Raw genomic sequence first — 12,070 nt, forward strand, 5'->3', positions numbered from 1 at the left:
AGCACACACAATACCAGTTCACAAAAAAGGTAATATACATGAAGTGTCAAGCTATAGGCCTATATCTATAATACCAGTGCTAGCTAACATGATGGAGTCCACAATGAAATATCAGCTCTTTAATTATTTTGAAGGAAATAATCTCTTTCACAATACATTGCATTGCTTTTGGAAGGACAAGTCAACTACAACAGCAGTAATTGACTTAATTACAAACATAAGCAAAGGTTTTGAAGATAAAGAGTCTATAGCTCTTGTGCTCTGAGTAAGGCACTTGATTTCTATTCCACATGGAGCTCTTCTTAGCATCCACATGAAGCTCTTCTCAGCAAGGTAAAATGATATGGTATTGGGGAAGCGGTTCTACAAACTCTCAAATCCTACTATCAGTGGAAGAAATAGACTAAGGAGAAATGAAGTTAAAACATAGTGTGCCACAGAGGTCCATAATGAGGCCCTTGTTCTTAATATTCTTTACTGACATAGGCTCCAATGAGCACACCTTGCAGTTTGCAGATGACCACAACTATGTTCGCAAAAGGGGAGAATGTATTTTAAGTTGTTCAACAAGCAAAAATCCTGTGCAGTGAGGCCAAGGCCTGGTCCACCATGAACAAGATGAAAATTAATGAAGACAAAACACAGAGTATGATATGTAGTGTAAATAATACTGGAGCTATGGGTGACACAGCAGCTGTTAAGTTTCTAGGCTTTTTCATTTATACCACATTAACCTGTCAACAGCACACTGAACATATGTACTCCAAACTTTTGTTTGTTCTGACAGAAGTTCTGTTTTCAGTTAATATATTTTCAGTTGCCTTGTCCACACAAAGGGGTCGACAGAAGCATCCGATCCCACGCGTCGGCTTTGACCCGTCACGTAAGGGTGTTGTCGTGTGTGACGTCATGACGACGCAGAGTTTGGTTTGTGAGTGTGGCATGTTTGTAGATGTCGTCATGTTGTGGTTTGTTGTGCTCTCTGGTGGTATGTTCAGAGTTTTTGTTTGTGTGGTGTAGTGGGCTCAGTTTGCTTTTGCCCATTATCTAGAATTGTTCGAGTGTCGGCTGTGTTTGTAGTGGAATTTGTTCAGTGAGTTAATGATTTTGTGTGAAGGTTAATTTAGTGTTGTTCGCTGTACATCGTGTGGTAATTTTAGTAAAATTAATCGGTTGTTGTTTTTGTTCAGGAATCGATATGACGAATAATATTAACAGTGCGCAGGTCAAGGGAAGTGTTTGATCCCAATGTGTGGCTGTGTATGTTGTTATTGGTATCGGGAGATGTTTTTGAGCTATATAGGCCAAGGGAAGTGTTCGATCCTAATTTATGGGATCGGGAGCTGTTGTAGAGCTATATAAGTCAAGGGAAGTGTTCGATCCCAATGTTTGGCGGAGTATGTTGGTATTTGTATTACGAGATGGGATCAGGAGCTGCTGTAGAGCTATATAGGTCAAAAGAAGTGTCCGATTCCAGATGATATTGTGTTTAGTGGTATTTGGGGAGTTTTGTGATGACGGTTTTTTTCGTTGTTTTGCGTGGTTTTGTATGGGTGTGGGTGTCTAAATTTGTTTATATTTAGTTAGTCCCCACCCAAAAACCCCCAATTTCCCGCGCATGTCCCGTTAGTGTCATTAGGCTTTTTGTGGAACGTGTGTGTGTGTTTTTCGATGTATTTTCATCTTCATAATGTGTACGTAACGACTTTATATGTACCATATTGCAATTGTCGTTTATAGTCGTTTCCACCATATTTGTGTCGTCATGGGTCAGAGCAGACGGGCGGTATCGGACACTTCCGTATTTCCGGTTGAACAATGATTGAAACCACTATCCTCCCAAATACATGGCTTTAATTCCTTGTGATATAAGTAAGGCATTCAACTGCATCTCTTATAAGATACTGTTGGAAGAATTAAAAACTTATGGTATAAAAGGGGTAATTTTTGAGACTCCGGCACCTTACCTACAAGACAGGTGGCAAAGTGTTTGTATCCATGGAGCACTGTATCATGAAATGGTACTTGAATACTGAGTATTGCAGAGCTCCATACTTGGCCCTCTACTCCTTTTAAAATTTGTGAATGACGTAAGTTGTACTGGTCATACTCAGCTCTTCAATAACAAAGGGTGGGAATTAAGATGGAGCACCAAAGAATGATGAAATTTTGTTTGAAGTAGCCAAAAAGTGGTTCAAAACAAACAAAATTGTATTAAATGAAGTTGAAACCCAGATAATATTACGCATTGTGGGTGACTGTGGACCCATAGCAAATGTTGATAGTGTCAAACACCTGGGAATCACAATTGTCAATAACCTGATGTGGACTGAATACTTTGCACATGTGCGGTCTAAGCTTTCAAGAGTAATTTATCTCCTCAAGCTCAGATGTATGGTAACAGATCATTTCTTAATCACAATACATTATGCCCTGTTCCACAACCAGATCACATACAGATTGCTGCTGTGGGGACACTGTACTGGAAGTAAAAACATACTGCTCCTGCAAAAGAGAGTTGTAAGAATAATATCTTCCAGCAAGAAATTTGACTACTGTAGACCCACTTTTAAGCAGTTCTACATCGACATAATTCTCTATTATTCCAATATCGTACAGCACTCGGAAAAAATGAACACGTATATCTTTCCGTGCGAGCTCTATGATTTCCCTCATTATTTTATTACAATGATCATTTCTCCCTACGTAGGTCAACGTCAATAAAATATTTTCGCATTTGGTGGAGAAAATTGATGATTGAAATTTCGTGAGAAGATTCTATTCCAATGAAAACTGCCTTTGTTTTAATGATGTGCACCCATAATCCTGCATTATTTCAGTGATGCTCTCTCCTCTATTTCATGATAATACAAAACTTTCTCGATGTACTCTGTCAATCCTGTCTGGTAAGAATCCCACACTGCGCATCAGTACGGTATCCTAAAAGAGGGCGGACAAGTGTAGTGTAGGTAGTCTCTTTATCAGATCTGTTACATTTTCCAAGTGTCCTGCCAATGGGAATACTGATGATATTTAGCCAGTAAGTTTTCAACTCTCTTCTACATAACAGAAAATCAAGGATCCTTTTCAAGAGACAAGAGATTCACATATACCACACACAAAATAAGACCGACATAGATATTCCAAGCTATTACCTAAATAAGACACTGTCAGTTTTCCAGCAGAAGCTCTGAAGATGCTCAAATACATACCACCAGATGTTCGAACATTGCCACTGAGAATTTTCATACCTTTACTGATTTGTGTGCTCAAGCAACAGCCATTGTTGTTTGTAACCACTGTTTATAACATCAGAAATGTGTAATGCTTCTTGTCTGTTGTCTTAGTTTTAGTATATAATTTCTAATTTGTGACACAATCTGCCTAGCTGTATTGACTTATTAATAGTAATACATTCCAGTATTGACTGTTCTATCATTTTTGTTTCACACTATCTATCAGCGTACAGTAGTTCAAACTGCAATATTGCATTCATTTTACATATTATGTATTATTGTAAACTTGACACTGTCTGTCAAGCTGTGGCTAGCGAGTGAAATGGAATTGGTAATAATGCAAGTTCTATGTTTATTATCTATGTCAACTTGCTCAGTAAGTCTACAACACAAATGCTAATTTTAAATGGAATAAAAATATTGGAAGACCACAAAAGTACATCAATCTGTGCAGCCTGTGTTACTAAATCCCCATTCACTTTGTAGATAAAGCTACATAAAATGAAAGACTGTACCAGAATCATCATGCGACTTTTACCATTTTTGAGAGCTAAGGCCCAGAGAGTAAGTATTATTTCTCTTGAAATGAATATTTTACCAGTATTGTATGTGTATATCATTGGCACTGAACTGCCAAAAAGAATTTGTGGGTTAGCTGTAAAATACTGACCATTGCATACATGTAAGAATTCTTGCTGAAAAAGCACAATCCTAAAAATCAAGCATTGCGGTTGTATATGATACGTACCATAAATGATACTACAATACAAATTGCAAACAACTTCATAACCTAAGCTCTAGCCTGGAGGCAGCAAGTATTTTTGCTATTAGTGTAGTATATAACTCCTGGGTAGGGTATCAAGCACGTTGTTTACTAACTGTGTGTATGTTATTTCCAATCGTGGCTCTTTCAGCGGACAAACAACATTTTGGTTTGTTTACTGTAAGTGTTGGGAGTGAAGCATTCTGAAATAAATTGCCAATCAAAAGAATCGAAAACTAAGAATGAACTACACACAATAAATACTTCGCACAAGTTGCCGTAAAGTAAGCATCTTGTTAGCGGTTGCCAGTGTATGAATAATTTGGTTGATCAGTATGCCATTACCACCTTATTATTCTTTATTTTCATCATCTTCGTTTAGCCTTATTACTTCATGGTTAACAGTGACGATTTACTTATTACATATGTTAACGCGTACGTCATTTCTTTAAATTTTTTGTTACACTTAACCCGGATGATCAGGAAACCTCTTCCGAGACATTTACTTAGGGTTAGGTATCCACCTGAAACTTTAGGAACACATTCACCTCGCTCTATACGAGCAAACAAGAAAAGCAATACACTACGACCGCTCACGTAAATATTTCTGCTACTGAGCGAAAGCATGCGGTAGACAGAAGTGTCGTTCTGCTTTCAGAAATACAGATTGTCATATGTTCACGTTTCTTCACAGGCAACTGTAGCTTAAATAGTACTTGAATTTTACATTTTGACCAAGCTTTCACTACGCCAACCGCTCAACCCTCTCACATACCCTATCAACAAACTTAGCGTTATCGATCGAAAAAATAATCGAGTGTTCTACAGAGTTAATGCTAATGTATTTGATACGCTAACCGCAGAAGTAATTTTGTTAGCTTACGTTGGCTAGCTCGCAGTTTGACATTGATTGTGTTGTTCTACAAACCGCCACTGAGCGCTAGCGTCGTCGCAGGTTTGTTGTAAGGCAAAGCATTAGTTCAGCAGTCGGCCGTGTGGACGGGAGGAATGTGTTGTGGGTGAATCACTGTGAAAAGTTCGTGCATGTACTGACTTGTGAGTGCATTTTTTTTTTTTTTGTTCGGCTCACAAAGATAAATAAATCACTTGTGCTCATCTGTTTAGAAAGTACAGAAACTTTTATCGGATAAAACTGTGCTAAGTGAAAGGAGTTTGGGTAAAAAAAAATAAAAGTTGTAATGCGGATTTCATGTCATTGTTAGTGGAAACAGAGTGGTAATTAAATCGTTGCAGAAAAGTGAAACAAATATATCGCAGTTGTTTACGAGTGAAACATTTTTTGTGTAAGACTTTCGAAAGGAACTTAAATGCCGTTACGCGCTCATCGAAATCCGACCGAATGATTGTCAAGAAAACGAAATTGGGTACGTTTAAGAAGAAATTTTAGCAAGAGTCGCAGCATTATTTTCACGTCAGTAGACCGGGTGAGTACCTAATAGTCTCTCCTACTAAACTGCTAAATTTCTTAATAGTGTTTGTCGTTGGACTATTGGGTCGGCGTGGTGGCGCCTACATCCATCGGTTTATGTATCATCTTATGTATCTTATTTTGATCATAACTGAAAATACATTCAACTAATCGGAAACATACCAGTTAATCTACAGCTTGTGCGGTCAAAGAGTGTTGATTCTTCATTTGCGCAAAGATTATTTGCGTGCGGCGCTCTGTCGCTTCAAAATGAAAATATCCGGTAGATATTTTCTTTATCAACGAATGTACTGTATATTTTAATAGAATCTAAGGCATATGGGGAGAAAAATGTTAGTTGAATGAGGTACCAGTAGTTATTTCATTACATTGTCAGTATTTAAGTTGTAAACAGTGTGTGTGTGTGTATCACCTCATTTTTCGCAGTAAAAACTTGAAGGGAGATGTAAGTCATTTTGTGGACGTTTTTGCCTGCGAGAGCTTTGTTCTTTTAGCAGCCCATTTATTGACGTTGAACTGATTGTTAAATTTTCGCAGACACAAGTTTGTACATAATGCTACTAGAACCACCCAAGATTTCTAGACAACACAAAATTGATATCACGGTCAGTTACGTGGTTAGGCTTACAGAATTTTATGGGTTGTTAAGAGTCTGATTTCTGTGATAAAGAGTGAAAGAAAAGGGACTTAAAGCAAATACATTTAAAAAATCATTTTCCTTTGCGAGTAAGTACTGCTTGCACTATTAGCATCTTTTGTTGCTTGTCTTAAGACAGTTTTTACACTGCTTCTAACAAGGTCAACAAATTGTTTCCTACAGCCGATGAGTGTCCGAATGTCGTTTGCTAGTCAGAGCTTGCTGTGCTTTTCGTGCTTCACCTAATTACAGTGCCTGGTCGAAAATTTCCGCATGGCCATTGTCACCTCTGCCTTGTTAGTCCGAGTTACTGCTCGCCGTCTCCTGAACGTGCTCGCCGTACATTGAACCTGCAATGGCAAATTATTTATTGGTTCTGTGCCTCAATGCACATTCTTTATCTTCTCTTGAATGTTCCATGGAATAGTGGCGGCTATTATTTTAATGCATAAAATTAGCAACCAATTATTAGAAAGACCTATATTGTTTTCGCACTGCGGGTGACGTCTGCCACTGTAGTCTGGGGCATACGTGCATCACGTCGCTAGTCTCTCATTTAATCGTAATTGTGCTGAAGCTGTACTACACCATTTCAAACCAAAACCGTATCGATGTAACATTTTGCGCCTGTCAGTATTTCAGGATTCAACGGGTACTAAACGTTATCATCTTCCTTCATGTATCGCTTGTAAGTAACGTTTACGTCGCGCTGATCCATTCTTCTTTTTGAAGCAGATACTGTCTGAAAAGCCACAGCTACTTATAACCTGACGTTCTTAGGGGTAGCTACAAATACGACATAACACAGCAGAAAATATGAGCATTTGATCCTTACTGAAACATGCACCATCACTTTTTATATAACACTCAACTTTATATTTCTTTGGAGAGGTTATATGCAAATACTGCAGGAAAACAGAGTAATGCATCGACGAAGAAACTATTACATTGACAGAAATCGTGTCATTGTAACAGGACAGTTGGCTCGTGTTGTTGACGGGGCCATATTCTAATATATGTTATGATCTTTGTGGTGGAGTGTTAAAGCGACTATTTTCCATGGCGTAAGGTAGTCTGGAACCCGGCCTCCTTAGATGGTAACGATGGAGAATGTTATGGAATCTTTGTTCTAATGAGGACGGAGTGTAACATGTTTCCAATGAGATATTGGATGCAATATATTCGTCCCCAAGTAACTGGATGAAAGGAGCAAGAGGAGACTGGAAAGCAAGTCAAATTCCCACAAGAAAACGCCAATACAATGCAGATGGAGTTGCGGAAGACTAATGGAAAGTTATTTTTTAAGTAGACGGACACCAAAAAATACGCATACTAAAGAAGAGAAAACAGATGTGTAACACAGTAAGGGAATGGAGATTTGTTGATAGGGAAAACTATATACTGGTCAAGTCATTCGGACTGCTTGTGTGTTGACACGATAAAATATTTAATGAAGGAAAAGACCACCTGAGAGTTACGATAGGAAATTAATTTCTTAGGCCCGTATTACACTGTAAAAGAATTTTGTCAAACATGTTTTATAAAAGAAAAAGACCCTGCTCTAACTTCTATAAAAGATGGAAAAATACTCCAGTACACACGGTAAACTATCGGAGGAGAAAACACGAATCCCGTATTTCCGCCTTAAGCCTTTACAAAATCTCAGAGATGTCTTACCATGACAGGTTCGGCGCTTATCTGTTATTGTAAGAATCTACGAATATCGTCACTCACCGTCGATTTGAGAACTAGAATTAATTTTTTCCATTAAACAATAATTTCCAGTTACCGTCGGAAAAATGCTGTGGTAGAGCAGCAGACGATAACCATCCAACGTGTTACCTTTGTTGAAGTGTTATGCTGTTTAGCATGTACCATTGAAAGGATGCCGCAAATGGAAAACAGTAATACAAGTGCTATTAAAATCGAAACGAGTGCACTTTTGGAACACTGCCCTTGACTCCACTCTAAGTCCTATTACTGCCGCTTATGGTATATTATGGAAAATTTTGGAAGTTCCACGGCGGCGTACTTGATTGTAGCGATAGAGCTGTTGGATGTGAGAAGGGCATGCCTCTCTTCAGGCAATGTCCATGATCCCTTGACAGACTATTCACACGCACACGCGTTTCCCTACAACATTAAACTGATGATCCCATTGTGCCTCAGTGTGTACCCTGTCAAAAAAACCATTCTTTTACTCAAGTTACGCCACACTTTTTTTCGCAATTAGGTTTAATGACTCTACATTAGTTACCGGATCTGTCCTGTAGCATGACATTTCACTTCGTTCAAAGCCACAATGCAGAATAATACTAATTAAACTTCCTAACATCTCATCTTATATTCGAACCAGTTATACCTCAGGCACGAAAGCAAGACGCTCTTTCTTCTACAGCATCATTTTTCAACAGCATTTAGTTTCTTCTCTACTGAACTGTTTATGGTCCCCGTTTCACTTCCGTACAAGGATACAACCAAGACGAATACCTCCGAAAACACTCCAGTTTATATGATGTCAAAATATTTATTTTTCTGATGTAATGCTTCTGCCCTATTTCCGGGAAAGAATAGACGTCAGCAGCAGCGTTGGCGAATAAGTTTAGACGTTGTGCAAATTGATTGCAGTTGGTAAGCTACAGTCATCGGAATTAAATGCTAATCACAATTCATTAAGGTCCTGCACATGTTCAGTATTTATTGACAAGTTCGTCAGACCTTCAATATGTTGAAGCGACTTCACACAATCTATAACATGACAAAAACTGACGTTTGACAACACGATTTTGCGAGAGTAAAACGTCTAACACCCAAAAGAAAGCATGTGCTGAAGCACATTAGCTCTAGTCTGCAAGTAGTAGAAAACTACGAAAAAGAGGAAACGGGTCCGAGATTGGTTGAAAACAGAAGAGATTGGTTAATTTACTGACTGAAATAAGAATCACGCACCGGAAAGATTTCATAAACTATTTTCCGATGAGTTTTGGATCGTTCTGCAAGTTATTATTGTTGATACGAGACAGAATGAAGAAGCAGAATACGTCAATGAGAGAGGCTATCGCATCCGACAAGAGATTAGGAGTAACTTGTAGATGCCTGGCGACACACATTCATTCTAATGCTCGTAAGTTTTGTTCTGCAATACCAGCAAGCGCAGATAGTAAAAGTCCATGGAAAGGAAGCATACGAAGTACTTAAATCTGCCTGACAAGGACCTGTTCAAGAAATTAACTTTTTATGCTTTTTGATAATTTGCCGAAACTGCCATGCATTTCGCAGACCTATTAGTTGTTGTTGCAGATAATGATGTATTTTTTTAAATGGAGCTTTTTTCAAAACCGCTGTGAAACACAGCAGTGTATGAAATCTTATGCGACTTAACTGCTAAGGTCATCAGTCCGTAAGCTTACACACTACTTAACCTGAATTATCCTATGGACAAACGCGCGCGCGCGCGCGCGCACACACACACGCCCGAGGGAGGATTCGAACCTCCGCCGGGACCAGCCCGACAGTCCATGACTGCAGCGCCTGAGACCGCTCGGCTAATCCCGCGCGGCAAACACAGCAGTCTGTACTGTATTTTCAGATTAATGAAGTAAGCGGTGTCATAGAGAATCCATCGTTAACCACCCTAAAGTGGCATATACAATGATTACCCTTGCGCACGCCTGTTAAAATGCTTTTGTGTTAAGAATCCTTAAAATACAAGTATTATGTACAAACGGTGAATGGAAATAAATAAGCAGAGCACACTAACGTCGCATGGCTGGTTCCTGAATTTGTGTTAACATCTGAATGGAGCAAATTGTCAGACCGCCAATATTTGACATCACACGTTAAGTATACAGGGTGTTACAAAAAGGTACGGCCAAACTTTCAGGAAACATTCCTCACACACAAAGAAAGAAAATATGTTATGTGGACATGTGTCCGGAAACGCTTACTTTCCATGTTAGAGCTCATTTTATTACTTCTCTTCAAGTCACATTGATCATGGAACGGAAACACACAGCAACAGAACGTACCAGCGTGACTTCAAACACTTTGCTACAGGAAATGTTCGAAATGTCCTCCGTTAGCAAGGATACATGCATCCATCCTCCGTCGCATGGAATCCCTGATGCGCTGATGCAGCCCTGGAGAATGGCGTATTGTATCACAGCCGTCCACAATACGAGCACGAAGTCTCTACATTTGGTACCGGGGTTGCGTAGACAAGAGCTTTCAGATGCCCCCATAAATGAAAATCAAGAGGGTTGAGGTCAGGAGAGCGTGGAGGCCATGAAATTGGTCCGCCTCTACCAATCCATCGGTCACCGAATCTGTTGTTGAGAAGCGTACGAACACTTTGACTGAAATGTGCAGGAGCTCCATCGTGCATGAACCACATGTTGTGTCGTACTTGTAAAGGCACATGTTCTAGCAGCACAGGTAGAGTATCCCGTATGAAATCATGGCGGTGAATCGAGGAAGTATAGTACATAGTGACGAAACTAAAATGAGCTCTAACATGGAAATTAAGCGTTTCCAGACACATGTCCACATAACATCTTTTCTTTCTTTGTGTGTGAGGAATGTTTCCTGAAAGTTTGGCCGTACCTTTCTGTAACACCCTGTATGTCGTCAATACTGAGAATATTGGAGGTCCATCAATACCGCTCATCAATATTTCTAGTATTGATAATACATCAATATACTCTCTCGGACGGTCAATATATTGACAGTTTGACAATATTATTGAACTTGTGAGGGCCCATTTAAAGCAGAACATGACCACACGCAGCTGAGTCATCAGTCGCTTCAGCCGTCACTTAAGTGTCCACGTTCCAGTGGTCACTGACCCTTCACACGTACGCGTACAGAGCATTTCGCGCACTGTGTTCAGTAGCTTTGGAATTAGCCAGATTTGCATGCGAGTGCATTGCTAATGCAAAGAGAAGTGCGGGTGCGGCCCAGACACGCACGGCTTGTCCTCGCGCTGCGGCCCGGCCCTCGGTTCGTCCTTTGTTCGGCGACCCGGCGGCCTTCGAGCAGCGAGCCGCCTGTGTGTGTGCGCACTGTGCTCTGCCCCCTCACTACTGGGGTCGGCGCCGCTACCAGACACGCCACTTCATCGGCGCCGACTAATTCAATTTAATTTTGCCACGCCCAGTTGCTTACCACCTATTTTCTTAGTTAATTCACTGATTACGTCTGATGTGAATTAGACCTACATCTTTCAGCGAAACCACTGGTTGTTAGCCAGTGCATGTCGAATCTGCCGCACGCATTATGGAGTTGGGGGGGGGGGGGGTTAGATTTAAAATTCCTGTTACTGTACTCCGGGGCTGTAGAGCGAACTTAGTAGATGAAGTTTTGATAAGGAACGTTTGTCCGGAAATGCACCGTTTGCGTACAAAAAGACGTTTGAAGGTCATTTTCAAAGATCCCGCTTCGCGGTATGCACGAAGTATAGAGCGTAGACGATCAATCAGCTCTGCCTTGTGTGCTTTTCAGGTGCCCATGATTAAGGGTAATGTCTGGCGTACTCGTCGTAGGGTTTTGTTCAGCATGACTAAGGACTTAACGTTTATAGTTGAGAGTACGGCTCGTAAGTGGAGATACGGATGGGGAAAATTGACCGGTTAAAATATACTTGTATTTTAGTTCTGAGGAACCGATGTTTTTCGAAATTTGTTTGCTCTCGATTACAAGAGGTGTTTTTATTTCTTACTAACAAGGGAACCTCCCCATCGCACCCCCCTCAGAGTTAGTTATAAGTTGGCACAGTGGATAGTCCTTGAAAAACTGAACACAGATCAATCGAGAAAACAGGAAGAAGTTGTGTGGAACTACGAAAAAAATAAGCACAATATACAAACTTAGTAGTCCATGCGCAAGATAGGCAACATCAAGGATAGTGTGAGCTCACGAGCGCCGTGGTTAGCGTGAGCAGCTGCGGAAAGAGAGGCCCTTGGTTCAAGTCTTCCCTTAAGCGAAAA

The 12,070-nt window shown here is 40.1% G+C and overlaps 1 long non-coding RNA gene across 1 annotated transcript in view; it reads left to right on the plus strand.

The window, feature by feature from the left end:
• Nucleotides 1-4,994: 4,994 nt before the first annotated feature.
• The window catches only part of LOC124787784, an 847,274-nt gene continuing 840,198 nt past the window's right edge, over nucleotides 4,995-12,070 (plus strand). Inside the window, exon 1 of the long non-coding RNA XR_007016011.1 lies at nucleotides 4,995-5,444. This is a non-coding gene — a long non-coding RNA (uncharacterized LOC124787784). The remainder of the gene's footprint in view (nucleotides 5,445-12,070) is intronic.

Source organism: Schistocerca piceifrons, chromosome 3 (assembly GCF_021461385.2).
Source record: "Schistocerca piceifrons isolate TAMUIC-IGC-003096 chromosome 3, iqSchPice1.1, whole genome shotgun sequence".
NCBI classification, from domain to species: domain Eukaryota; kingdom Metazoa; phylum Arthropoda; class Insecta; order Orthoptera; family Acrididae; genus Schistocerca; species Schistocerca piceifrons.